At 43.4% G+C, this 27,445-nt stretch overlaps 1 long non-coding RNA gene across 1 annotated transcript; it reads left to right on the forward strand.

Annotated features, from left to right (window-relative positions):
* Positions 1-493: 493 nt before the first annotated feature.
* On the forward strand, positions 494-26,608 carry LOC147421857 (uncharacterized). The gene is made up of 2 exons (XR_015186763.1): positions 494-900; positions 26,339-26,608. It is a non-coding gene; the product is annotated as an uncharacterized LOC147421857 (long non-coding RNA).
* Positions 26,609-27,445: the final 837 nt, after the last annotated feature.

The following is a 27,445-nucleotide window of genomic DNA, read 5'->3' on the forward strand; positions in this document are numbered from 1 at the left end:
GGACAAGACACTGCCAACACTATCTACACTGACAGTGAGAGCGCATTGGTAGTTGCGAGGAACCCAGTTTTTCATGCTCGCACAAAGCACATTGAGGTGCATTACCACTATGTCAGGGAGAGGCTCTTAGCAGGAGAGATCAACTTGGCTTATGTGCCAATACAGGACAACCTTGCAGATTTTTTCACAAAGGCATTGTCTCGTGAGAAGCTTGAAGCTTTTCACAAAGCTTTGGGCTTACTCCCCTTTGTGGATTGATCATGTCCTCAGGGCATGGCACTTTCCTTTACTCATGTGCCAGCTCTCGTTCACCGAATCACTCGAGGGGGGATTTGTTACCATATACATATGGTAGTGATGTGTGTGAACACAATAAGATCGCCGGGACATTTTTTCCCTCTTTAGAAGGTTTTTTCCCCCGAGCATTGTATATACGCTCATCACTTTAGGGCTATCTATCTTTCCATTGCACACTAAATATTACTCTCTCAGTTGTGTGTCTTGAGCTTCCTTCGTGTTCTCCAAGCTATGTGTGTCTCTCTGCAAGCTTGATGGCCTCTCTGAGCCCCCTTCACTTTTTCACTTTTCCTCCTCCACACTCTTCACACTAAGCAGCGGCACATTTAGGAAACCTTGTTTCTTCCGGCTGTTCAGTCTGAACCCAGCCTTAGTCCCGTGGGGCAAAATGGGCGGACCTCTGCAGGATGTGGTGGTGGCGGTTCTAGCGAGGTGGGCGAGCTGCTGGCTGCAGACCATGGGGTACTTCAAAGTTTGCCGTCGCTCCTCACCTGTCGGCACTCATCTCCACGCACTTCAGCGCGCCTGCTTCCGTGTGTCCCGTCGTATCCAGTCTTCCTCTCGACCCAACTGACTGCTCGGACTTGAATGTATTTTGCCCCTGTATGCTTTCCTATCCTGTCATTGAAGAGTTTCATTTTGCTTGTATTTTCTTGCATCCCCCTGGTATGTACTGCATTGGTAATGGTCGATGCGGGTTTATTTCAAGCCCACTGCTTTGTTTGTGCGGTGTGTTTACATGAGGAGAACCTTCCCTGAGATGGTTGAAGTGAAGAAAAAGGACTTTGTAGAAATGCCTTCTTTGGTAGAATAATGCAGCTGCAAGAAACATCTTTATTATCTTAAAGTTCTCCTTGCCAAGTCCAGGAAGTGTTAAGGTTAGCAGTAGCAGTTTACTGTGACAGGGGTCTATGCATCGAGGGCAGGCTGGCTACCCTTGGGCACTTGTAATGTTCATGGAGAGCCTTTCCCATCTCTCTCTCTCTCTCTCTCTCTCTCTCTCTCTCTCTCTCTCTGGCGCGCGTGCACGCACACATACGCACTATCAGATGTCCTGCCTCTTTCTACCTCTGCGATCTCTCTTCTCCACCATTGCCTTGTATATATGTATGCACATTGCAGGTGTTCATGTGTGGCAGAGGATCCTAGAGGAGTTGAGTCTAGGTGTCCACCGGGGTCTGGATCAGAGGCCAGTTCGTGGCATCACCGTATCTTCTGCTGCTACTTTGACATAGGACCCCTCAGTGGCTGCATGGCTCTGTTTCTATACCCTTGTCACTCACCCAAAAATGGGTGTCCCCTCTACATAGGACCAAATGTGTTCATGACCAGGGCTAAATCAAGTGAGTGATCACAGTGGTCATAACATGGCTAAGGTGTCCTGATGGACAGAAACTACCTCACATAGGTCAGCCATAACCACGAAACAACCCTCCACCGCTTGGAGATGCTGGGGCTCTAGTAGCTTCGCCAATGGGACTACTAGAGAGGTGATGAACTCTACATCTCAATCTTGTTAGTTGTTGGCATCGAGCTTCTTAAGTAACATCGGAATCATCTCGTCAAGTAACTTCTGCAACTCTTGATCAAGAGTAGGCCTCCTCAATTGCTCTAAGGTGTCATCCAATGTTTCAAGTACAATGTTGCCTGCTTGAGAACTCTTCGTAGCATCTTCAAGTTGGTCCAAAGTTACAAGAGAATGCTCCAAGGAAAGGTGCAAAGCGGATCAAGGCTACAAGCAACCTTAGGTGAAAAGATCTCCACCTTGTTGGGTTAAAGGCCAAAATAACCACTTTTTGTACATTTTTATACTTTGTACAGTTTCAATATGAACCTATATTGAATCTGGACATATTTTTTTAAAGTCACTTATAATAAAAGTGAGAAAACTCAAAACTCACTTACTGAGTTTTCCCCAAAAACGGGAGCTCTCTCTCTCTCTCTCTCTCTCTCTCTCTCTCTCTCTCTCTCTGCTTCGATCCCTAGCGCTTTCTCTTTGTTGCACTCCGTCTCCTACTTCTTGTCCCAATCCTGCACTACATCGCGACGCGCACCTATCGGTACCTTCTGCTTCTCGCTTTCAATTGGTATCAAAGCCCTTGGGTTTCAAAACAGCCCTGTGAAGTCTGCTGAATAGCGAGCTAAAATTGCTCTTCCGCAATCAATTTCGCTTCCATCGCGAAGCTCCTTGCTTCTGGAGTCGAAAAGGTCACCGAAACTGCCAAAACAGCTCAAAATAGATTGTTTTTAGGTCAAAAGAGGTGATTTATAAGTTTTAACAGGTCAAAACAGCATTACGCAGGTGTACCAAAGTTGTGGGATCACATGTATTGATGTTTGTCGCGACAAATTGAGTAAAAAGCTGAGTACAGGTGCTTGAAATTGCACTTAACAGCTGAAATTTCAGATTTGGACAGTTTCATGTAAAGAAATTGTGGTCTATCGTATGTAAAGTCTTATGGTTGCTCCTATTTGCTGAAATTTTCAACCTATTGCATCTCTCTTGTATACACACTTGTGGTTGAATTAAAATGGCTTCTTCCTCTTCCGCATCTGACACCAAAAGTTTGATGGAAATCAAACGGTTCGATGGTCAAGGCTTCGACCTCTGGTAAGAACGCATGCAAGGTATCATTTTTTAAAAGGATTGTGAAGATGCACTGGAAGAGAATAAGTTGCTAGGTTTGTCTGACGAAGAGTGGGCCGGGTTGAATAAGAAGGCTATGGCCTACATCGAAATGGCTATCAATGATGACATTTTGATAGACATCAAGCGTTTGGACTTTGCTTATGCAATATGACAAAAGCTAAAGTCCAATTATGAAAACATTGCGCCCGTGAACCAGGTGCATTGATGCGAAAGTTGGATTGATGTGAAAGTTGGTGAATATGCAGCTTGGTGACTCGAAGTCAGCTTCTGAGCATTTGAGTGCTTTTACAAGTGTGTTGAGTCAGTTGCAGAACAGTGGGCTTAAACAATTCGATGATAAGCTGAAAGCTATTTTCTTGCTTATGACATTGCCAGATACTTGGGAAACCTTGGTTGTCTCTTCGAGCAACAGTCCCACCCTCACATATGACGGTGTGAGAGGGTCTATTCTCAATGAAGAGATCAGACACAAGTCTAGTGGGAAAGGTGACAATTCTGCCTATAATACAAGAGGTAGAAATCAAAAGCGTGATGCGGGCAACATGACTCAAAATAGAAGTAAGAGCAAGACAAAGGATTAAGGATGTCACTTATTATCAATGTGGCAGAAAGAGTCACAAGAAACCCGATTGCAGGTATTTCAAGAAAGAGCAGGAAAGAAAGAAGGAAACGCAAGATTAGAAGACGAAAGATGAGAAGAAAGGGGAAAAATAAGCAAATGTATCCTCTAGTGTGGTCATTGAGGAGTTGTCAGACGTTGAGGAAATCTTGGTTGCGGCTTCATGTCCCTCAGATTTGGTGATAGCTAATGTAGAAGACATGCTTATCTCGAAGAAAGATGTCATTGATGCATTGCTCAGTGTTAACGATGGCCTATCCCAGTCATGGATAGTGGATTCTGGTGCTTCATTCCATGTGACTCCATCTTAGGAGTGTTTTGCTACATATGCTGCAGGCAATTATCGCAAGGTGTACCTTGGTGATAATTTTACTTGCAATATTGAGGGAATGGGTACTATGCGTTTGGCTCTTAACAATGGTCAAGAGCTTGTGTTGAATGATGTTAGGTTTGTACCAAGCATTAAGAAAAGTTTGCTATCTGTTGGCCAATTAGATGCACATGGTTATACTACCATCTTTGCTGGGGGTTCATGGAAGTTGCTTAAGGGCTCTATGCTTGTTGCAAAAGGGTCTAAAAGAGGTACTTTATACTATCTTCGATGCAAAGCTTTGCCTGACAAGTTTCTTGTTGTTGCTGAAGTTGCTTCACACACGGAATTGTGGCATAAGAGACTTGGTCATATGAGCCAAAAGGGTATTGATGTGCTTTCCTCTCTGAAGAGGGTTGATGTAAAATGCAAAAACTTGGATTTTTGTAACGATTGTCTTTATGGAAAGCAAAAGAATTCTTCTTATTACTCTGGTGTCTCTTGCAAAGCTAATCCTTTTGATCTTATTCACTCCGATGTATGCACTATGCCTGTTAAGTCTTTTGGTGGTGCATTGTATTTTGTTACATTCATTGATGACTGTACTAGGAAAGGATGGGTACATTTATTGAAAAGTAAGAGTGAGACTTTTAATGCTTTTAAGAAGTTTCATGCTTTTGTCACTACGCAAAAGAGTACTAAGCTTAAATGTCTCAGAGCTGATAATGGAGGAGAGTGAAGGAGTACGAGCGGAAGTGCGACGCGAGAGAGAGTGCGAGAAGAAGAGCACGACGATATGGTGAACTCGCTCTACTGTAGTGTGTAGAGCATAGTGAGTTCTTATTAGGTTTTTAAAAAAGAATATGTGTACATACTTTGCGGCCTGCCCACTTACATGGGCGACCACATTGGGCTTTATATCCCAACAACCTCCCACTTAAAGTCCAATGTGGTACTTTAAGTCTGAGAGAAGCTACTATACAAGCTAATATACAAGAGATGTAGAGAAGTGATGTACTACCCTACACCTAACTGCTTGCGAAAATGCGCAAAGCTCTCTGAGGGAAGTCCTTTTGTAAGTAGATCAGCAGGATTTTCTGTGGTGTGAACTTTGACAAGCTAAAGTTGCTTATCCTCAAGCATTTCCCTGATGAAATGATACTTCAGATCCACATGCTTTGTCTTTGAGTGATAAACTGAATTGCGAGCCAATTGTATAGCACTTTGACTATCACAATATAACACAGGCATCTCTTCTTTGATTCCCAAATCTGTTACTAGTCGATTAAGCCAAATTGATTCTTTGCATGCCTCTGATGCTGCAACATATTCAGCCTTTGTAGTAGACTGAGTAACACAATCTTGTAATCTGGAACGCCATGATACTGCTCCACCAGCCAATGTAAAGACATACCCTGACGTAGACCTTCGGTTGTCTAAGTCACCTGCATAATCTGAGTCTGTAAAACCCTTTACACTTAGCTCCTGACTCCCATAGCATATACGCATACTCTTTGTAGCTTTCAGGTATTTCAATATTCCTTTCACTGCCTCCCAATGTTTCTTGCTTGGGTTTGACATGTATCGACTTACTACTCCCACTGCAAATGCAATGTCTGAGCGAGTAGCAATCATTGCATACATCAAACTACCCACTGCAGACGCATATGGAATCTTGTCCATTTCAGCCTGTTCTTCCTCAGACACAGGACAATCTTGTTTGCTAAGTTTCACATATGGTGGCAATGGAACACTCAATGCCTTTCCCTTCTCCATATTGAAACGTTGCAAAACCTTGTCAATATACTCTGTTTGAGATAACCAAATCAACTTCTTTGATCTGTCTCTCTCATATTGCATACCAAGTATATGACTTGCCTCACCCATGTCTTTCATGTCAAACAATTTTGCCATCTTTGACTTCAAAGCTGAAATTTCTTCCAAGTGCTTGCCAGCAATCGACATGTCATCCACATACAAAATAAGGATCAGCCAACTGCCATCCTTAGCCTTCTTTGTATATAGACAGTGATCGAAGTCACTAAGTTTGTAGCCTTGAGAAAGCATAAACTTGTGGAACTTATGGTACCATGCCCTCGGTGATTGTTTTAAGCCATAAAGACTCTTTAACAACTGGCATACCAAATCTTCCTTGCCTTTCTCAACAAACCCTTCTGGCTGCTGCATGTAAATTTCCACATCTAAATCACCACGCAAGAACGCTGTCTTGACATCCATTTGGTGCAACACCAAATCTAATATGGCAACCAATGCAAGAAAGCATCTCAATGTAGTCATCTTGACCACCGGAGAGAAGACTTCATCAAAGTCAATGCCTTGTTCTTGCTTAAAGCCCTTGGCAACAAGCCTTGCTTTGTACTTTGACTGACTATCATGAGCGGTGATCTTATACCTGTAAACCGATTTACAAGGTAGAGCCTTTTTGCCCTGTGGTAATTTAACTAGCTTCCATGTCTGGTTTTTATGCAGAGCTGTCATCTCTGACTGCATGGCCAATTCCCAATTCCCGGAGTCCTTCATTTGCACTGCTTCCTTGTAACATGAAGGCTCATTGCAATCAGTCAACATGACATAGTCCATAGATGGAACAAACCTATCAGGAGGTCGCGTGATACGTCCAGACCTACGCACAATAGGTGGCTCAGGCTCAGCCACAACCTGTGGTTCCACTCTATCCTGTCCTTGCTCTTCTTGAGCCCTGACATTTTGTCTTGCACGTGCAGGTCCATCTTCTTGGAAGACAACTCTTCTAATCTCCTCAACCCTCTCTAGTTTAGAATGATATTTGGCTTCATTAAAGTGAACATCATTGCTGTGGATAACCTTTCTGGATTCGGGATCCCAAAGTCTGTACCCCATCTCACCAGAATTACCATAGCCTAAAAAGATGCACTTTCTACTCTTTGGCTCAAGTTTGTTCCTAAATTCCTTTGGAACATGAGTATATGCCTCACAACCAAAGACTCTGAGATGCTTGTATGAGGGCATTTTGCCTGACCATACCATCTCTGCCACTGAATCCTTCTGCAAAACCTTGCTAGGAGATCTATTTATAAGATTAACAGCTGTTGATACAGCTTCAGCCCAAAACCCATTTGGCAGTTGTGCATTAGACAACATACTTCTGACCTTCTCTTGTATGGTCCTATTCATCCTCTCAGCAACACCATTTTGAGGAGGATTGTAGGGAGCAGTAAGTTCACGTTTTATACCTTTTGACTCACAAAAGTCCTGAAAGGCCTTTGAAACATACTCTCCACCATTGTCAGTGCGTAAGCATTTAAGCTTCTTGCCACTCTGATTCTCCACAAGTGTCATAAACGTTTTGAAAACAGTAAACGCTTCATCCTTGTGCTTGAGAAAGTAAACCCATACTTTCCTCGAGTAATCATCTATAAATGTCATAAAGTAAGAAGCTCCCACTAGAGATAGGTTAGGCATAGGTCCACACAAATCACTATGAACAAGTGCCAACTGTGTATCTCTTCTACTGCTTCTATGCTTATGTGGTTGCTGTGTTTGCTTACCATACAGACAATGTTCACAGAATTCAAAATCATTAAATGAAAAGCCAGGCAAATAACCAGAACGAGACAAGATTTCCATTCCCTTCTTGGACATATGTCCTAACCGGCTATGCCACAAAGAAACGTTCGGCTGCTCGGTTACATTGATTACATTTTCAGAGACATTTGATACATAAATCATGTAAAGTCCTTCAGACTTTACTCCATGTGATACTGTCATGGAACCCTTGGATATCTTCCACATGTTCTGTCCAAAAGTGGTGACGTAGCCAGCATCATCAAGTAAACCTGTGCTGATCAAGCTCTTTGTAATTGTGGGAACATGTCTCACATTTTTCAGTGTGAAAGAAGAGCCATTCTGAAATTTCAATTGAACATCTCCAACACCTAAGATCTCACATGTCTGCCCATTGCCTAGCCGAACATGATCTTTAGTGGTCACATAAGAGGTAAACCACTCCTTGTTTGGAGACATTGGAAGTGATGCCCCTGAGTCTATAATCCAGTCACTCAGTGCATTTCCATCAAATGTTGTAAGAAGAGCTGAGTCCATTGTATTTTTCAAGAAGTAGATATCTCCTGACACTAGACTGTCATCCTCTGCAACAGTGTTTGTCACATTTATTTCTTGAATCTTCACTGAGGACTTGTTCTTCTCACCATGGTCTTCTGCTTTCTCTTTGCCTTTTTCTGCTTTCCATTCTCTGCAGTCTCTTTTCATGTGACCCTCCTTGCCACAATGGTAGCATTCTATGTCACTCTTGCCTTTAGCACTGCGGGACTTGCTACGAGACTGATTCCTCTTTCCACCTTTGTACTTTTCTTTGGTCCTTCCCCTGACAACTAAGGCTATTCCTTTGCCTTTGTCCATTGTCTTTCTGTTGGTTTCTTCAGTAAGCAGACTGCCTTCTACACCTGCTATGGTCAAACCATCTGGAGGTGCAGAATTACTCAAAGCTGTGTGAAAAGTGTCCCAACTTTCTGGCAATGTGATCAACAGGAACATAGCTCTAACAGGTTCATCAAACTTGACACCTTGAGCTGACAACTCATTGTAGATGGTGCTGAATTCATTCAGATGATTGGACATAGGTGTCCCTTCTTTCATCTTCAAGTCAACAAGCTTCTTAAGCTAGTATACCTGTGAAGCTGCACTCTGCTTCTCATAAAGATCACTCAGCTTTGTCCATGCTTCATAAGCCGACATCTCGTCTGCTACATTGAAGTAAACGCTTTTTGCCAAAGTCAGCATAATGGTAGAAAGTGCCAATTCATCCATTTCGCTCCATTCATCTTCGTCCATATCTTCTGGTTTTATCCCCTTGAGCTTTATAGGTTTTATCTGCTTCTTTTATACCAACACGTGCCAAATCTGCTTCTTTCACAATGGGAAATTGATTCCATCCAGCTTCTTGATATTGTAAAGAGCAGTGTCCTGTGATCCAGCCATAGCTATGCTTCACAGTAGTTTACTTTCCTGGGAAAAATTCAGCAGAGTTTCCCCTATAAACTGACCTCTGAACCAATATCAACCTGTTAAATGAACCAAGAAAGCTTCAGATTCTGCATAAATTTCGGCAGTCCCCTTTGTAAAATGGCTCTGGCGTACTAAAAAACAGACCAAAAACAGCTCAAAAAACACTGTCTCTCTGACACTGTAAGCTGCGGGTAAACCTGTCTTGCACCTGTACTGTCTCTCACTGTCCTGTCACTGTCCTGTAAGCATAGACTGCGACAATGCCTCAACGGCAATAAAGTAAAGATGCAATCCCAACTGTCTAACTCACAGTCAATACATCCTAGCTGCCTATCTAAGGGTGCTCGAGGGATCGCTCCAAGATCTGTATCACCGAAAGGATCTCAACATTCGAGAATCCCCCAGCTCAATAAAACCTCACTCGACCCTCAACAAAGGCTGCAGTAAATCTGACAGTACATAGACTTCCCACAAAGTCATACATCCACAAATTTTCCACTGTATGCTGTAACCGCTGCGGCGGTTGTTTGCTGCGTGACTCACAGCCAACAAACCCTCAACAGACATACATCATCTCTGACAATACATTCCATGTGGAAGTACCTGCAATGTCAGGATGAAATCTGGAATATCAAGCAGCAAACACAAGCTATCTGATGAACTAATGGATGTCGCCTACAGTCTGTGTGTAGGTGCGTCCGTGTCGTATGTGACACGCCTCCAAGAACTGTAAGCCGTCCTTCGTTGTGTAGACAGCCACAAATCAGCACTCTGGAAGTGCAAATATCCTCAGCACTTGCAGTCGTAGGCCGAAACCCCAAATTTGTAGAGTCGGATCTGCACCCCCCGAGACCACGTAGTCGAAAATGGCCTGCGCAGAACTTTGTCGAAGCCGAACGGTGGCCGAGATGACCTCATAATGAAATTCTGAGAACACCGAGGTGTGCGAGTTCGCCCATAGGAATTGGGGCCGTGTCTTCGCCCGTCGAATCTCACTCCAATCTGAGCAGGTGACTCTGGCTACTTGCAAATGCTCCCCCGAGCCTCGATCTGAGCTCTGATACCAGTTGAAGGAGTACGAGCGGAAGTGCGACGCGAGAGAGTGCGAGAAGAAGAGCACGACAATATGGTGAACTCGCTCTACCGTAATGTGTAGAGCATAGTGAGTTCTTATTAGGTTTTTACAAAAGAATATGTGTACATACTTGGCGGCCCGTCCACTTACAAGGGCGACCACATTGGGCTTTATACCCCAACAGAGAGTATGTATCTGCTGTGGGATTAAAAGAGAGTTGACAACCCCTTATAATCCATCTTCTAATGGTGTGGTTGAAAGGTATAATCGTACTTTATGCGAGAGAGTGCGTTGCATGTTGTCCACCGCTAATCTTTCCCAAGAGTTTTGGGGGGAGGCATTGAAAATTGCAGTTCATATTTGTAATCGCTCTTCTAATAGTACGCTGAAAAATGACATTCCAGAGGAGGTTTGGTCTGGCAAACCTGCCTCTTATGATCATTTGAGAGTATTTGGCTGCGAAGCTTTTGTTCATGTACGCAATGACTTGAGAACAAAGGTTGATATGAAGTCCATTAAAGGAGTCTTCCTAGGTTATGGAGAAGAAGGTGAAATGGGCTATAGAGTGAATTCCTAAGGAAGGACTTCGCATCCGGGAAAGCAGAGTTATTTTGCAGGAAGAGGACTCTGGAAAACATAGTTATTTTGCAGGAGGAGAACTCTGGAAAACAGAGTTGGAAAAGAGTTGCAGGGATGCCATGCTATGCGTCTGGAAGGTGAGATCCAGAGGCGAGAACCTTGATTCTTGAGGATTTGAAATAAGAATCAGAAGCTCCTTGGAATAGGGTTTTGTCCTAATATAGGAAGCCGAGGCTTCTGGGAACCATCAAGTCTTATTTTAGAATGAACGTGGTAATACGTTCGGTTCAAGTGCTTGTATAGACTTCTCCTCAGTAGTAAAGATACTATTACGCGGGGGAGGGGAGTCGGGACCAACCCATCTTCTGGTCCCCTGGACTGTGTCGATCTTCTCACTCTCTCTCTCTAACTATTTCTGTCACGATTGTGACTATGTTAACAACATCATCTACTCCTAGTTGCAGATATGCGAAGTGCCATGCCAAGGAGGACCCCTGCGCTTGGATGGTCATACCCCTTCGCCCAAGTGACGAGCCTCTTCGCCAAAAGCCACACTTCTTCGACGACTGGTCACACCCCCTCGCTCGACGGGTGCGACTCTTCGCCCAATGGTTGCAGCTCTTCGTTGAAAGGATGTCTTTATGTCTAAAGTCATGTCTCTTCACCAAGAGACGTGTCTTTTCATTTATGTCTCTTGGTCTCCTATATAAGGAGCCTATTGTACTCAGTTTCAAGCGGTCATTCAATTAATCAACACAGAGTCTTCTAAGTCTTCTTTCTGAGTTTTGTTCAAGTTTCTTAAGTCTTAATCATGAGTTTAAGTACTTAATTAAGGATTAGTACTTAGAATCCTTACAGTGGTATCAGAGCAAATTTTTTTTCCGGGACCCAAAGGTTGTGAGCTTCTCACCCTCGCCGTTACCCTCTCCCCCCCTTCCTGGAGTTGCATGGAAGCAGAAGAACGGTGGCCTACGTACACATTTCGGCATGAGGTAATCTAAATTTACTGCTATTCTAATGCTAAATAATACAACGACAAGGGACAATAGTATGGCTATGTGTAAGCGTACCGGTCATGCTCGTGCTACTGCATGGGTCTATTCGAAGAGATGTGCCTTTTCAAGCTCCCGTGCGTACTCTTTCATCTGAGTACCCCTTCGTGTGAGCCTATGATGGAAATTCTGAAATGCTGGCTGAAGTGCATCCTTTCGCTGGAGCCTTCTCGCGTCGGATTCTCTCCCAAGCGTCACATGCTCCAAGCGATGCTTCACCAAGTGCTGGGCTGAAACATTTCGCTGGCTGCTGGTTGTCCCTTCGTAAAAGCATTAAAAAAAACTCTTCATTGGGCTGAATCTGAACAGATACGCTGGCTCAAAAACATCCCACACTGGCACTACGTAAGAGCATTAGCAATGTAAAACATAAAAAACTCAGCCAAAGGATTATTAAATTGGCCGGCCACGTTAAACTTGGCAGGACCAATTTAACCAAAGGTGTGGAAGTTGTAAGTGGGTACCCCTTCATAAAATTAAAAAAATGATCACCCAGCCAATGTTATGTAAATTGCAGAGGCAGCGCTGGCCATTGCTATACTCTCCCTTGTCATGCAGCATTAGCGCTGGCAGTTCTGTCCCCTTGCAACTCCAATTCTATGTCGGATTCACGCACTTGCTATGGCCGACGAGCATCAGTGGGCAGATTTCCCGTACATCTCGTACATAGACGAAATTCTAAAGCAGTCTTGCCGGCGTACCCTCTCCCGGCAATCCAAATTAATCGTCATTTCCAATACCCCAAAGCCAAAAACCGTTCTAGACGTAGTTTCCGCTCCCGAAGTATCAGTTTCCGCTGAACAATCAGCATGGCCGAATCACAAGATGGCGACGATGATATTTTACCCCAAGATTCGATAGCAGTTTTCAAAAAGCAGATGGTAGCAATTTCAATAAGCCTCGCATCGATTCACACTCGCTTGGATCAGATGTAGATGCAAACCTCTTCTCGGAGTTACCCATTTGCTTCTTGGACTACACAAGCTACTTCTCTGCCATCTTCTTCCGACGCTTCAATGGTCAACCAAGAAGAACCACTCAAACAAAAGCCTTCGGAACTTAAATTTTCTCACCCAAAGCATGGTTTCTCAGAGACAACTAGACGCAAAGTACCTTCGTGCGAGCAACAAAAGTCTCATCATGAATATTCTTGGAAATGCTACAGTTCTAAGCAACCAACTTCTTATTCGAATCATCAGCAACAAAAGCAGCAATATGAAGCTTCCAACGGATCATCATTGATATCAAGATGGGCTTACTTAGTGGCACATATATCCGACCCTAGTCGAGTACTCTGTCGTGAATGCTACGACATTGGACAAGTTCCCCCTCTCGAGCCATGCCCTACATTTAAGTTTTTCTTATTTGATGGTGGTAAAGTTGAAGATTTATTGATCCTTTCCTTGTGTAAGAGGATCATTTAGAGGTGTAAGAGGCAACAACTCCCTCGACCTCCCCCTTCTCAATTGGAAGCCTTAATACCCGCTGAAACAGTTGAAGATTCAGAAGATTCTATTTCTTGTGTGACAACGGACAAGCACAAGACCCCTTCTATGGCCGTGATCCAGGCATAAAAAGTTGCCTCGTTACCGCCCTCGTAGAATACAGTCTTTGTCTCTAAACAAATACCAGATGCTATGGTGAATGATAATTGTTCAAACTTGAAGACTCCAGTCCTTGCCTTAAGTGGTGCAAAGGATAAAGCAGATACAGACTCTTGTAGCACCACTTTAGTCGTTGCAAATGAATCTTTGGACACAACTTGTTCTATTGATAAACCTTTACAGATGGATATACCTCCAAACACTACTCTGTCTCAGTCTACGACATCCCTTCAGGAGAATTTTACTGTTCCAGACAAACCAATGGAATACCTTATAGATTTCAACCAGTGGTCATCACTCAACAGAAAACTCAAGTCAATCTACCAATAGTTTCACTTGAAGCAGATAGAGATTCAATCTTTTATTGGACAAAGCTCGAAGTTACAAAAGACTTTGACAAAGGCACTTATCAAGTTGCACATGTAATCAGTTTTCAGTTTGGCAAAATAGTCATGGTCAATAACAGTGCCATGACATGGGACTTAACAGAAAGAGCTTTACATGCAGAAGCACAACAACAATACATTTCCTTCTCCCAAAGTTTTCTACAACTACCCTGGGTTTTATTTAAAGAGGGAGGGAATGTCACGATTGTGACTATGTTAACAACATTACATCTACTCCTAGTTGCAGATACGCGAAGTGCCATGCCAAGGAGGACCCCTGCGCTTTGCTGGTCACACCCCTTCGCCCAAGAGACGAGCCTCTTCACCAAAAGCCACACTCCTTGGACAACTGGTCACACCCCTTCGCGCTACAAGTGTGACTCTTCGCCCAATGGTTGCAGCTCTTCACCGAAAGGATGTGTCTTTACGTTTAAAGTCATGTCTCTTCACCAAGAGACATGTCTTTTCATTTATGTCTCTTCGTCTCCTATATAAGGAGCCTATTGTACTCAGTTTCAAGCAGTCATTCAATCAATCAACACAAAGTCTTTTAAGTCTTCTTTCCGAGTTTTGTTCAAGTTTCTTAAGTCTTAATCATGAGTTTAAGTACTTAATTAAGGATTAGTACTTAGAATCCTTACAATTTCTCTCCATATCCTCTGGCTTTTAGTAATAAGTGATAAATCTTGATTATCTGAATATATTTTATATTGCTATGCGCTCCCGTTTGTGACTTTGGTATCAGAGCATGGTCTCCTCTCTTTCTCTGTAAAGGAGGACGACTCTGGGAAGATACGGGAAGAAGCCATTACAAGCGAAGAGAGAATTAAGCAAGCGGAACCCTAAGCCTTGCAGAAAAAGCTCGCAGAGTTGGGAATTTTTTTTCTCTCTGTAAGAAGTTGACACAAGACTTGGGATTCTTTGAGAAGGCGCCAAGAACGTGATACTCAAGATCAGTTAGAATCCAGAAAATATCAAAGAACGTCAATCTGAACCATAGCCAAGAAATCCCGTCATTCCGGGAAGGATATGAAGGTCTCTAGACCTAGGAACACTCGAGTCAAGTTTGATACTTTTGACGAAGGAAAGATGTCCCAAAAGCTACCGCTTTCCTTCGACAGTTTGAAATTGCCTTTGCAAATGGCAATTTTTGAAAAGCGTTGAAGGTGAGGCATGTGACCAAACACCTCAAGGGGATTGCAACTACTTGGTGGCATACCAAAGCTCTGCAAGGAACTTACAACAAGACTTGGATTCAATTCAAGGCTGAAATTCTCGACAAATTTTTTTCCTCTACCCTTTGAGGAAGGCACCAAAGAAGATCGGGATTTGTTTGCCCGATAGGAGCACGAGTGAGTTATGGATTATGTGAATAGGTATTGGTTCACTCTTTCCAAGGTGGCTCCATTCTTGAACCTCTCTGAGGAAGAAACCATAAAGAAGAAATTCAACGAAGGACTTTTGCTCGAATTTTGTAGATGCATCAGTAAGATACTTTGCAGCGGATAGTGAAGTTAGCAATACAAGCTGAAAGTGTGTACCTCAGTGTACATAGAATATAATCCCCACAGTGGGACGGGAACCATTGAACACATAAACAATGAATTTTTGTTACCTCTCCTTGAAGGATATGTTGCTATTTGGAGAAAGTTTGGAGTAAGGGATTTTAAAATTAACTCCTGAGTTTTTGAATAGAAGACCCTCAAACTTCAAGTCAGAGGGTAGGTCTGATCAAAGTTACATCTTTGAAGAAGTTACAAAGTGCTTTTTCTTTTTTGTACGAGGAATGCTTATTCTCTTCTCTATCTCTCAGTCTCATACACTTGCACGCACAGTGTCCATTTACTTTGTTTGTGATCATAGCATTCTCTCATTAAGAATGGAAGGTTCTCCCTTCCATAAGAACAAAAGGAACCTTCAGCACAGTTCGGAGCACTCATCTTGAGCAAAGCGCAAACATTCATTTTGCTGCACCTAACATTGGTATCAGAGCTTCGGCAGTGTTTTGTATCACTCAAGGAAAGACCCAAAAGAATCACAAGAATTTTTTTTGCTTGTTGCGGTCGCACGAACCCAAGTTCGCTTGGGCATGTCGATTCCTAATCGTGTTTTTGAAGAGTGACAAGAATCCCAAGAAAGAAGGGCTTGATCAGCCTCCCCTTGTGTCTCTTTTCACTCATTGAGAGCGGACCGTGCACTTAGCGGCCTGCCAATCGACGTGAGGTGGGAAAATGCACCCTTGGTGTGAGCGCAAGGCCGCCAAGGGGTGTGCTTGCGGAAAAGAGTAGAACTCGGGTGAAGAGAAGATCCTTCTCAAACACAGATTGCAAGCGAAAGGAAACCTCAAGAACCTCAAGATCCTCAAGAACCCAAGAACCCAAGACCCTCAAGAACCCAAGTTTCTCGTGAACTTAAGAACCCAAGACCACAAGAATCCACACGAACCCACGACTTCAGAATGGTCATCACTCGAATGGATACTTCGCGTGAAGGTGATGAGCATGAGAGAGGTGAAGAAGAATTTTCCCCACCAGGAGGTCCTCCTCCTTCCCCATCTACGTCAAGGATTGCACTAACTCCTATAGAGGAGTTGGAGCAGATGTTTATGGAAAGGAAGTTAGAACGCGAAGCAAGACATGCAGACAGAATGGCAGAAATGGTACGCATACACGTAGAAAGAAGAGTAGAAAGAAAAGCAGAAATGGAGCGTAAACACCAAGAAAGAATGGCAGCCGTCGTCAAAGAAAAGTGCGACCAACGCATGAAAGAGTTCTTGCGACTCTTTTCTCAAGTGCAAGCACAAATGCAAGAGATTCCGGAAAAGGAGACTCTCTCAGTCTCTTCTTCTCCAAAGCATGACACACATGATTTGCATGATGATGATTTGAATGACAATGAGAAGCATGATGAATTGAATCATAATGATGAGCATGATGATTTGGATGACAATGACAAGCATGATGATTTGCATGATCAAGATGTGATTTCTCACAAGCATGATGATTTGCATGAAGATGATGTGATTGTTCACAAGGATGATGAGTTAGTGGATGCTTTTTCTAGCGAAGCTAACCTCGTTGCAGATTCGATCAATCACGAAAGATCGATCTTGGCTCTCGAGCCTAGGTCCCAAGAACCCCTTCAGGAAGAACCGATCTTGGCTCTCGAGCCTCGGTCCAAAGAACCCTCACAAGAAGTATTATGTGTTCGCATGATTAGTCAGCACGCATTGTACGAGTGTTTCATTCGTGATCGTTTCTTGTATTTTAGTCAGCGTCTTTATGTGATCCCCTTTGCAAAGGCATTACATATTGTACGTTGAGCGCGTTTCACTCATGAATGAGCACGAATGTATGCGGATTGTTCATGAAAAGCTGAAAAGTATGCATTCAAGGAAGTGACATTTCATGTATCTTCCTTGGCATGACGCAGTTGTGGAAAGAGCACATGAAAGTATGAGCACCAAGTATGGGCATTTCCGTTGTGAATTGCCACAGTTGATTGTTTTAGATCAGAAGAGAAAGATTTGATCTCATTGTTTGCGTGTGTGTGGTGAATGGTTTGGCACTCCGTCTATTTGTTCATCTACATTGTATGCACAGTCTTTGAGACGGACAAGATTTTTTCCACTCACTTTACATGGAATAGGTATGTTCATGGTTTTGTGTTAGAAATGGGTTCAAGAATTTTCAGCCATGGAGATTCTTGAAGAAGAAAGAAGCATGACTCTCGACGAAGTTGAAGCATTGAAGGAGCCACAAAAGACTTTGAATCGATTTCGGCGCGGCCCAAAGAAGCAAGCATTGCAGACCTTTATGAAGTTCAAGTACCGCACGACCCACACATCAGAGTGGGCCGGCGAAGAGTCCCTTCCAGGATTCCGGATGCTATTGGCGATCTCCCTCGACGCCATACAGTTCGGTATCAGTACCTCACTTTGAAAAGGAGGGGATGTCACGTGACACATCCAACCCTATGTGTCCGTGGACAAGCTACTGCATGACAAGGATTCCGTCAGTCAGGTCAGTCTAGAATAGGAAGTGATCTTGCACTTTTGTGAGTCTGTTCGCAGACCGTGCATGCGCAGTCACTTAGTGTAGATGCATATCCTCTGGTTGCATACAGCATGATCATAAGAATTCCCATCAGAATCCTTCAGGGGAATTTTCCAGTGCATTTAGCCTATTTTACCTATTTTTGATATTTTTCACTTATTATTTTTAAGTGACTTTTGTTGGAAAGTAGGTAGGGCAAATTGAGTAAGTTTGTATATAAGCAAACCTAGACTAGCACTAAATGGCAGAAGAGGCAACAGGAGCCAAGCTCAACAGGCAACTTCTCAAGCAAGAACTTGGTGGTCTCCCCTCCAAGCAAGAAGGACTCATCCCTAGCGTTTTCTCCATCAAGCATCATCGCCCTAGCTTGCATCAGCCTTGGCGTTTTTCATTAGACACAGGACCGCAGTGCCCAGCTTGCCCTAGCGTTTGCATCAGCAACCATCGCCAGCAGAAGCTCAACAACCAAGCGTTTTTGACAGAGTTCTGGCCTAGCGTTTTCAGCAGGTATGACCTCAGCAGGCAGCGTTTTTCAGCCATGAAGAACCTACAAATTCAGCCATAAGAGAGTAGCAGATTCAGCCCAAAGAAACCTCAGTTTTCAGCCTAAGACCTGTAGATTTTCAGCGCCAAAAATCATCAGAAAACAGCCCCAAAATCAGCGTTTTTGGATTGTAGCAGATTTCAGTCCATAGCGTTTTTGGACAGCAGATAAAAGATTGCAGATTTCAGCCCTTAGGTTGGTCTCGTCGTCCCCGTCGTCATCGCCAACATAGCCTAGACTTGCATCAGTCACATGCATTCAGTTTGTACCAGTTTGTGCAATCATAAGTAGACCACTCTCGCCGATGAGAGTGGGGCCTTCGGAGGAGGGTTTTACGTCTCCGGTGTCGTATTCTCTTCTCTATCTCTCAGTCTCATACACACTTGCACGCACAGTGTCCATTCACTTTGTTTGTGATCATAGCATTCTCTCATTAAGAACGGAAGGTTCTCCCTTCCATAAGAACAAAAGGAATCTTGAGCACAATCCGGAGCACTCATCTTGCGCAAAGCGCAAACATTTATTCCGCTGCACCTAACAAAAGACATCGAGCTCATTAATGCTCTATGACTTGGGCATTCCCTATGTAGGAGGACACAAGAGGTTTAATACCCTCTGGACTAACAACGTAGGATTATGCGCAAGGACAGATACCTAGATTGGTTTCTAGGAAGATTATTCTTCTCGAATTTGAGAAGACAACATCCAGTTAACAGAGTCGCGGATAAGGAAACTTTGGATCTGGAGGGCGGAAAAAAAAGCGGAAAGATGTGCGGCAATGCATAAGGGATCTTCGGATAAGAACAATTGGCCTACCCAAAGCAAAGGCCCGAAATAAGAACTTACTTTGGTAAGATGGCACACTTTGTCTGCCACAGGAAGTTTCACATGAGCTTAATGATGCCCTATGCGGGAGGACTCAAGAGGTTTGATATCCTCATGTTAGGTGTAGCGGAATGAATGTTGTATTTTCTCAAGATTAGTGATCTTTATTGCTCAAGGTTCCTTTTAGTTCTTTAGGGAAAGAGAGAGCTTTCCGTCTTGTAGAGTGCTGTGGTCACGAACAAAGTGAGTGGATTGTGCGTGCAAGTGAATGAGACTGAGAGAAGGAGAGAGAAGAGATACGACACCCAAGAGGTTGTAAAACCCTCCTCCGAAGGCCCCACTCTCGTCGACGAGAGTGGTCTATTCTTTGATTGCACAAAGGTGTACAATGCGTATGCAATGGACTATGCAACTTGGTCTATGCCGATGACGACGACGACGATGACGACGACGACGACAACGACGACGACAATGACGACGACGACGGCTGAAATCTGAGATCTTCTAATCGCTGAATTTCGAGACTGTTTCGGTGGCTGAAAATGACTGTTTTGGCTACGTTTTCTTGGCTGAAAAATGAGGTTTCTTAGGGCTGAAAACTGATGGTCTTTACGGGCTGAATTTGCTACACTTTAGGTGAAGAATGCCGGTTTTAATTTGCTGCTGACGAATAGACTCACAAAAGTGTCAGATCACTGCTAATCTAGACTTGATTGGACTGACTGAACCCTGCTGTGGTGTAGCTTGTCCACGGACACATAGGGTTGGGATGTGTCACGTGACATCTCAGGACTAATAGTGCAAGGTTATGCGCAAGGACAGAGACCTAGATCGATTTCTAGGAGGATTTTTCTTCTTGGGATTGAGAAGGTGGATTTGAGTTAACAGATTCTCGGAAAGACGTAAATGATGAGTTCTTATGTGGTTCGTTACTTTGATGATTGGTGAAGGATATCCTCGAGGTACTAGAGGAAGGACATAAACCGGTAAGGTAAGTATTAAATTATTAAATTATTGTTTAATTTAATTTTTTAAGTTATCTTTGAGAAAGGACTAGCTCAACTCACCATTGAGCAAGATTTGGAATCTTTTCAGTTTCTCCTCGGCAATTCAGTTGGATCTCTACAGTTGAGGACAACTATTTATAAGTGAGAGGGATGTTGCTAAATTGGCCTCATCTGACAAGAAAATAATTCTAAATGAATTATTGGATTTATAAGTGAGTTCTCGCTTGGAACACCAAGAAAAAAAATAATTCCAAGTGAATTATTGGAATTTTAAGTGAGAGGGTTTTTCTCACTGGAGACATCTGAGTACAACGTATGCCTTGTGCTTCATTCAGAGTAATGACGGGAGCATTGAGAACGGGAATATTTGTAAGGCCATTGGGAACGTGTACTTCTGATGCGTCACATTGGATGGGTGACAGGGAGCATCGGAAAGAAGTATCCGACCATCCGGGAACGGACATCTCTGATGCGTCATAAGATGGGTGACATAGAGCATCGCGAAGGAGATTGTACCGTAAGTTCGGTAGGAAAGGACTAGGTGATGGGTATTCCTGATGCGTCACAAGGTGGGTGACGGGTGCATCGGAAAGGGAATATCCATAGCTGAGAGGAAATTCCGAATTGTGTTAGAATTGTGCACAAGGAAAAACAAGCACTTGAATGAAGATGGGTTCAGAGGAAACTTTGAGGAAAAACATATGCTTTCTGAGAAAGCGGGATTGCTTTTCGAGAAAGCAGATTCTTTCCCGCAAGGAAGTCTATGTCTGTATTGCAGCTGTGCATGTGATTGCATCCAAGGACTCTTGGGAAGTGCTGTGAAAGCATTGGATTTAACTTATAAGGTTTCATTGAGTTTTTGGGCAGATTGATACTAATTTTAAAATACGCCGGCTACCCACTTAATAAGTGGGCAGCCATCTGATAAATAAGGCAAACAGATCAGCCAGCTCTCTCTCTTTCTCTCTCTCTCTCTCTGGCAGAACAACGCAAAAAAGAAAAAGAAAAAAAGAAAAGAAAAAAAGAAAAGAAAAGAAAAAAAAAAAAACGAAAAACGACCGCGATCTCTACGCGAGCAGTCAGTGCTCTGCTATCTTTGCCGTGGCCAGGGAGCTATAAAAGCATACACACCCTCTCCTAGAGGAAAAAGACCAATCTTTGCAAGGAGAAGATGGTGCTGCAGATTTCAGCCGTAAAGAAGACGTTGCGGGTGATGCCCATGGCTGCCCCAACTGTACCAGATGTCGCCAGGACCTAGCGCGCGAGTTCCTCGCGAAGAAGTGTCTACGGAGCCTGTTTCCATCACAACAAGCTGCTGTTTTTCTCTGTTTTCAGCCCATAAATGTCGTAGACGGGGCTGATTTACGAGAAGGAATCCGAGAACACACCTGTTTTTTATGTAGGATTGGAAGAGAGGATTTTCTATGTAGAGATCTCTTCCGGGGAGTTGATTTTCGAGAACCGAGTTGCGTTTTGAGCGTTGGGACTTTGAAGGTAACGATTTTCGTGTTATGATCTCTTTAAGTATTTGTTTGCAGGTGTACTTCCTCTTAGCGAGGGAGTAGGAGCAGAGGAAGGCATGAGCCTCTGCAGGAGAAAGCGCTTTGAGGAACTAGAGCCAGATCAGCCCAAGGGTTTCGTACCCGAGTTTGGGACGAAGATCCACAGATCCGAGAGTGGTAAACTCTTGAGTTGGGGATCCGGAAGTTGAAATTCCCAAGGAAGGACTTCGCGTCTGGGAAAGCAAAGTTATTTTGTGGGAAGAGAACTCTGGAAAACAGAGTCGGAAAAGAGTTGCAGGGATGCCATGTCCTGAGTCTGGAAGGTGAGATCTAGAGGCGAGAACCTTGATTCTCGAGGATTTGGAATAAGGAACGGAAGTTCCTTGGAATAGGGTTTTGCCCTAGGAATAGGAAGCCGAGGCTTCCGGGAACCATCAAGTCTTATTCTAGAACGTATTACCCACGTTCGGTTCAAGTGCTTGTATAGACTTCTCCTCAGTAATAAAGATACTATTGTTGGGTTAAAGGCCTAAATAACCCCTTTTTGTACATTTTTATACTTTGTCCAGGTGGACACATTTAAAATGACATTCCAGAGAAGGTTTGGTCTGGCAAACTTGCCTCTTATGATCATTTGAGAGTGTTTGGGTGCGAGGCTTTTGTCCATGTTCGTAATGACTTGAGGACAAAGCTAGATGCCAAGTCCGTCCAAGGACTCTTCCTAGGTTATGGGGAAGAGGGTGAAATGGGCTACAGGATATGGTTGCCTCAGTTTAAGAGGGTAGTACGTAGCCGAGATGTAGTGTTCAATGAGGCTAAATTGTTGAAAAATGCTACATCTTATGAAATTGACAAGAAATTGGTCAAATTTCAGCCTCTCTTGCCACCTATTGATGTTGAAAAAGAGCCTCAGGATGCATTACCGCAAGCTGAAATTGATAATCAGCCGGTTAACCTTGAGCCAGAAGAGGTAGGACATGATTTAGATGCTCCAAATGAGGATGGACAGCCACTTGTCATGGCTGAAAATGATTTTCAGCAGCATGAGCATGCTGAAAATGAGTTGCCTCTTGACGTAGAACCTGTGTCTGAGAATGTAGATCATTGGGTACGCAGGTCTACTCGTGTCAGAAGGTTGATACAATGCTTTGAGCCCTCTTTGCATCATGTTATGTTGACAGATGAGGGAGAGCCTCTTACATATAAAGAGGCAAAATCATGTGAGTTAAAGCAGTAAGTGGGAGATTGCGATGCAAGAGGAAATCAAATCTTTGCATGCAAACAATACTTGGGATCTTGTGCCATTGCCTAAAGGAAGAAAGGCTCTTCCTAACAAATGGGTTTACAAGGTCAAATGTGTTGATGGAAAGCCCAAGTATAAAGCAAGGTTAGTTGCCAAAGGGTATGCACAGAAAGAGGGGATTGACTTTCAAGAGATCTTTTCTCCTGTTGTAAAGCTTACGACATTGCGTGTCCTTTTTGCTCTCGCTGCAATGCTTGACTTAGAATTGAATCAAATGGATGTAAAAACAGCTTTTCTTCATGGTGACATTGATGAAGATATCTACATGAAGCAACCTGAGGGGTTTGTAGTTCCTAATAGAAAGGAACTTGTATGCAAACTAAGAAGGGCACTGTATGGTTTGAGGCAGTCATCACGTCAGTGGTACAAAAAGTTTGATACTTTTATGCTGTCTCAAGGCTTTAAAAGCAGCCATTCAGACCATTGTTTGTATACAAAGAAGGATAATGATGGAAGTCCTATAATCCTTGTGCTATATGTAGATGATATGTTGATTGCTGGGAAGCATAAGTCTACCATTGATGCTCTTAAACGTCAGTTGAATTCAGCTTTTGCAATGAAGGATTTAGGTGATGCTGAGCACATCTTGGGCATGAGAATCAAGAGAGATAGAAAGCTGAAATTGCTCTTCTTATCTCAAGAAAAGTACATTGCTAAAGTACTTGACAGGTTTAACATGGCTGAAGCTAAGTCACTTGGAGTACCTTTACCTCCACACACAAAACTTAGCAAAGCCGATTGCCCAAAGGATGACGTGGCAGTGAATGCTATGAAGGCAATCCCATATGCATCAGCTTGTGGTTCTCTTATGTATGCTATGGTTGCCACTCGTCCTGACATTGCCCATGCGGTGGGAGTTGTTAGTAGATACATGTCCAATCCCGGCAAAGCACATTGGGAAGCTGTGAAATGCATTCTGAGATACTTGTCAGGTACACAATCTAGGTGTATATGCTATGGCAAAAGTGACCTGAAGTTGCAGGGCTATTGTGATGCAGATATGGCAGGTGACTTGGATACCAGGAAGTCCACTAGTGGCTATGTGTTTGCTATTGCTGGTGGTGCTGTCTCTTGGTGTTCACAACTGCAGAAAATTGTGGCATTGAGTACTACTGAGGTTGAATATATTTCAGCCACTGAGGCTTCTAAAGAGGCTATATGGTTGGGCAGACTTGTCAAAGAGCTTGGTATGCCTACTAGTACTCCTGTCTTGGGATGTGATAGCCAAAGTGTTGTCTATTTGGCCAAGAATGCCATGTTTCATGCACGGACAAAGCACATTGATGTGCGATACCACTTCATACGACAGGTATTGGAGGATGGTCTAGTCACCTTGACTAAGATTCACACACAGGATAACCCTGCAGATGTTCTCACCAAGAGTCTTGCTAAGGCTCAACATGAGCATTGCATACAGCTGGTGGGAGTTGGTTAACTTAAAGGCGTCATTTATGCCTTTAAGTGGGAGGTTGTTGGGTTAAAGGCCTAAATAACCCCTTTTTGTACATTTTTATACTTTGTCCAGGTTCATATTGAACCTGGATATGAACGTGGACACATTTTTTAAAGGTCACTTATAATAAAAGTGGGAAAACCCAAAACTCACTTATTGAGCTTTCCCCAAAAACGTGAGCTCTCTCTCTCTCTCCCTCTTCGTTCTGCTAGCGCTTCCCTTCTGCAGCACAGTGCCTCCGCTTCAAGCCTCAAGGCATGCACATCTTCGCGTGCTCTATGACTTGCACACACCGCTGTGCGCTCAACAACTATTGGGGGGGGGGGGGGGGGGGACCCATCCCATCTTCTGGTCCCCAGTACTGTGTCGATCTTCTCACTCTCTATCTCTTTCTCTCTCTAACTATTTTTCTCTATATCCTCTGGCTTCAATAATAAGTGATAAATCTTATTTATCTGAAGATATTTTATATTGCTATGCGCTCCCGTTTGTGACAGGGTAATGGATGAAATTTGAGGAAAACGGAAAGGATACTCGCTGGCAATGCACCAGATGCAAAGTTGGGTAGGTGGTGGCGAGATCCGGGGTCCAGAAGCTGAGCGCTTCCCTCCTGCTCAAAAACGCAGGTCAATTTGCAGCCCACTTTTCCTGCACTTTTTGGCACCAAAAACCTTCTGTTTGTTGAAAAAACAAAGGCTTGGTGGGTACCCTAGGTGCCCAACAACTTGTGGAAGGTGTCAACGACACAAAGTGACCAATAAAACCGTTGAAGATGGGTTGAAAACCCAAAAACGCAGATCTGGTTGAAAAACGCAGATGGAGTAGAGGAGGTTTCCGGCGATGAAATGATCTTAAAAGTGAAGGGCTAGCAGCCTGATGCAAAAACGCTGACCTGATCTGCAAAAACGCAAGTGGAGGGGGGGATCCTCCGTGGCGAAAAACTCAGATCTCATCGCACGCTTGGTTGTTTGCAAAACACTGGCAAATTTGCATGAAAACGCAAGTTATGCTGATCTTGGGAGGAGAACACAAACGCAAGATGTAGGAGATGCGGAGATGTGCTGTCCCAGGCCATGGAAAGCCTAAGCTGCTAATACCATGAGATGCTTGAGCTTTGATACCATGTGAGAGTGCACGTGTGCGGAAGCGTGAGAGAGGAGAAGAGAGAGAGACAGGAGAACACAAACGCAAGATGTAGGAAGAGGTGGCGATCAGCCCCCCATGACTACCATGAGCAGAAGACCCAATACAATCAGATGTGTGATCTCTGTGAGATGAGAGATGTGGAAGTGGGTACCCCCTTGGCCCTATAAATAGGTGTCCAAGGGGAGGTAGGGCAAGGCCTGATAAAAATCCCCACGATCCAACAGAAAAATGATATATACGTCGGCCTCAAACTCGGGCAGCCGAACCAGGAGCAACCTAGGCTACGGGTGGCCAGTCCGGAGACATACTAGCTGTACAAGTATGCCTTAGACTTGTGAAGCAGTAGAGTGGTGTAAGTCTAACAGGTATAAAGGAGAAGCCATTTGAATGGAAGCCTCAGTAATTGGCAGCAGTTTGGCTGTTGTTTTATCATGAAATGATCAGTCAGCTCAAGGAATTAAGTACTTGCTCTTTCCTTGTTGTGAATGTCCTAAAAAATTGATTTCTTATCTAAAGTTTCATTATCGAGTAAGCTTCTCTCATTTATTCTGCCCTGGCTCTTTTGACTATGTCTTTCAGTGACTGTCGTTTTGTGTTTATCTTTTTTTTTGGTTATTTGACAGAGGAGATTATTATTTGTTTAGTCTTTGCTTCTTCATTTTCCTTGTTCTTCGTTTCTACTTAGTCTTGCTTCATTGTCCTTTTCCTTCTTCATGTAGTGCTTTGTGGAATGTTTTTGGTCCTCTTTTGGTTCATGAGCAGAGAGTTTTTTGACCTAGAAGTTAAATAGATTGTTCATTCTAAGATAGTGCCTTGCAGGCAAGTCACAGTGAAATGGCTGTGTGTGTTGCGTGTTTCATGGCTGGTAGGAGAGCTTGTGGCTAATTTTTTTCCATATGTTTGCAGGTTTCGCAACATGGATAATGTGTGTTGTGTTGGCCTTGTGGATTGCCGGCAAATCTAAGTCTCTTGTACATAGCTGAAATTTTCAAACTTGGTGTGGTCTTGTACATAGCTGAAAATATGTGCACTTCAATTGCCCTGTAGTCAAAGCCTTCTTATGTATTTGCTAGATAATGGGTGTGATTAACTTACATGTTAAACTTATGGTCATGTTACATTATATTTGAATTCAGTATTGTGAGTGGGTGTCTTAAATGACTCTCTTTAATTTCTCGTGTGGGCGATCTGAAAGATGCATCTGGTTGACGTCTGATTTTCAAAGAATGATACTAGAAATCTGTGTGGGAAGAGAGAGACCACCACTTTATGTGTGTTTAGTTTAGGCCCTTGTTTGTTCGAGTTGCAAAAGACTTCTCTAGTGTAATTAACTAAGACATTTTGTACTCCACCAGCCTCTTAAGGAAAGAGCAAGGTTCCCAGCTCTTGATGACTACCTAGGCATCCCAACTCCTTGATTGTTGTGACAGTTAGGTGTGACCTTGTAACTGTCTCTTATACTTGCACACCAAGAAGAGAATGGGGAATCGAACTCACAAAAGGCACGTACTCTCTCTCTCTCTCTCTCTCTCTCTCTCTCAACATCTAGCTATTCTCAACTTTGTCCATTGCATGCAGCTAATTATGATAATAGATAAATGCACCTCCTTATATATGTTTCCTAGAATATCACTCGGGAATCTTTATGATTCTCTCTCTCTCTCTCTCCCCCCTCGACTTTAAGGTCTCTTTGGATAGTTTCCTACAACATTAAAATTCTTCTCTCTCTCTCTCTCTCTCGCACTCACACATTGGGAAGCCTCACTATGAGAGAACCTTGCCAAGAAGAAATTGTACATCGTAAAATCTTGCACTCAAAACCATTAAGAAAATGTGATGCAAGGGCCACAAACTCAATAAAAAACAATCCCATAGAAGTGAAGATGATCTCTTGGGGATTGAAGAAACCAAAGATCGTTCCTAAATCTCCGAATAGACCATAATTTAAGCACTCCAACAGGAGAGTGCAATTCGAACAAGTGTTTCGAAAGACGATGATGACTCCCATTTGGA

Source organism: Adiantum capillus-veneris, chromosome 27 (assembly GCF_014529385.1).
Source record: "Adiantum capillus-veneris isolate H3 chromosome 27, ASM1452938v2, whole genome shotgun sequence".
NCBI lineage: Eukaryota > Viridiplantae > Streptophyta > Polypodiopsida > Polypodiales > Pteridaceae > Adiantum > Adiantum capillus-veneris.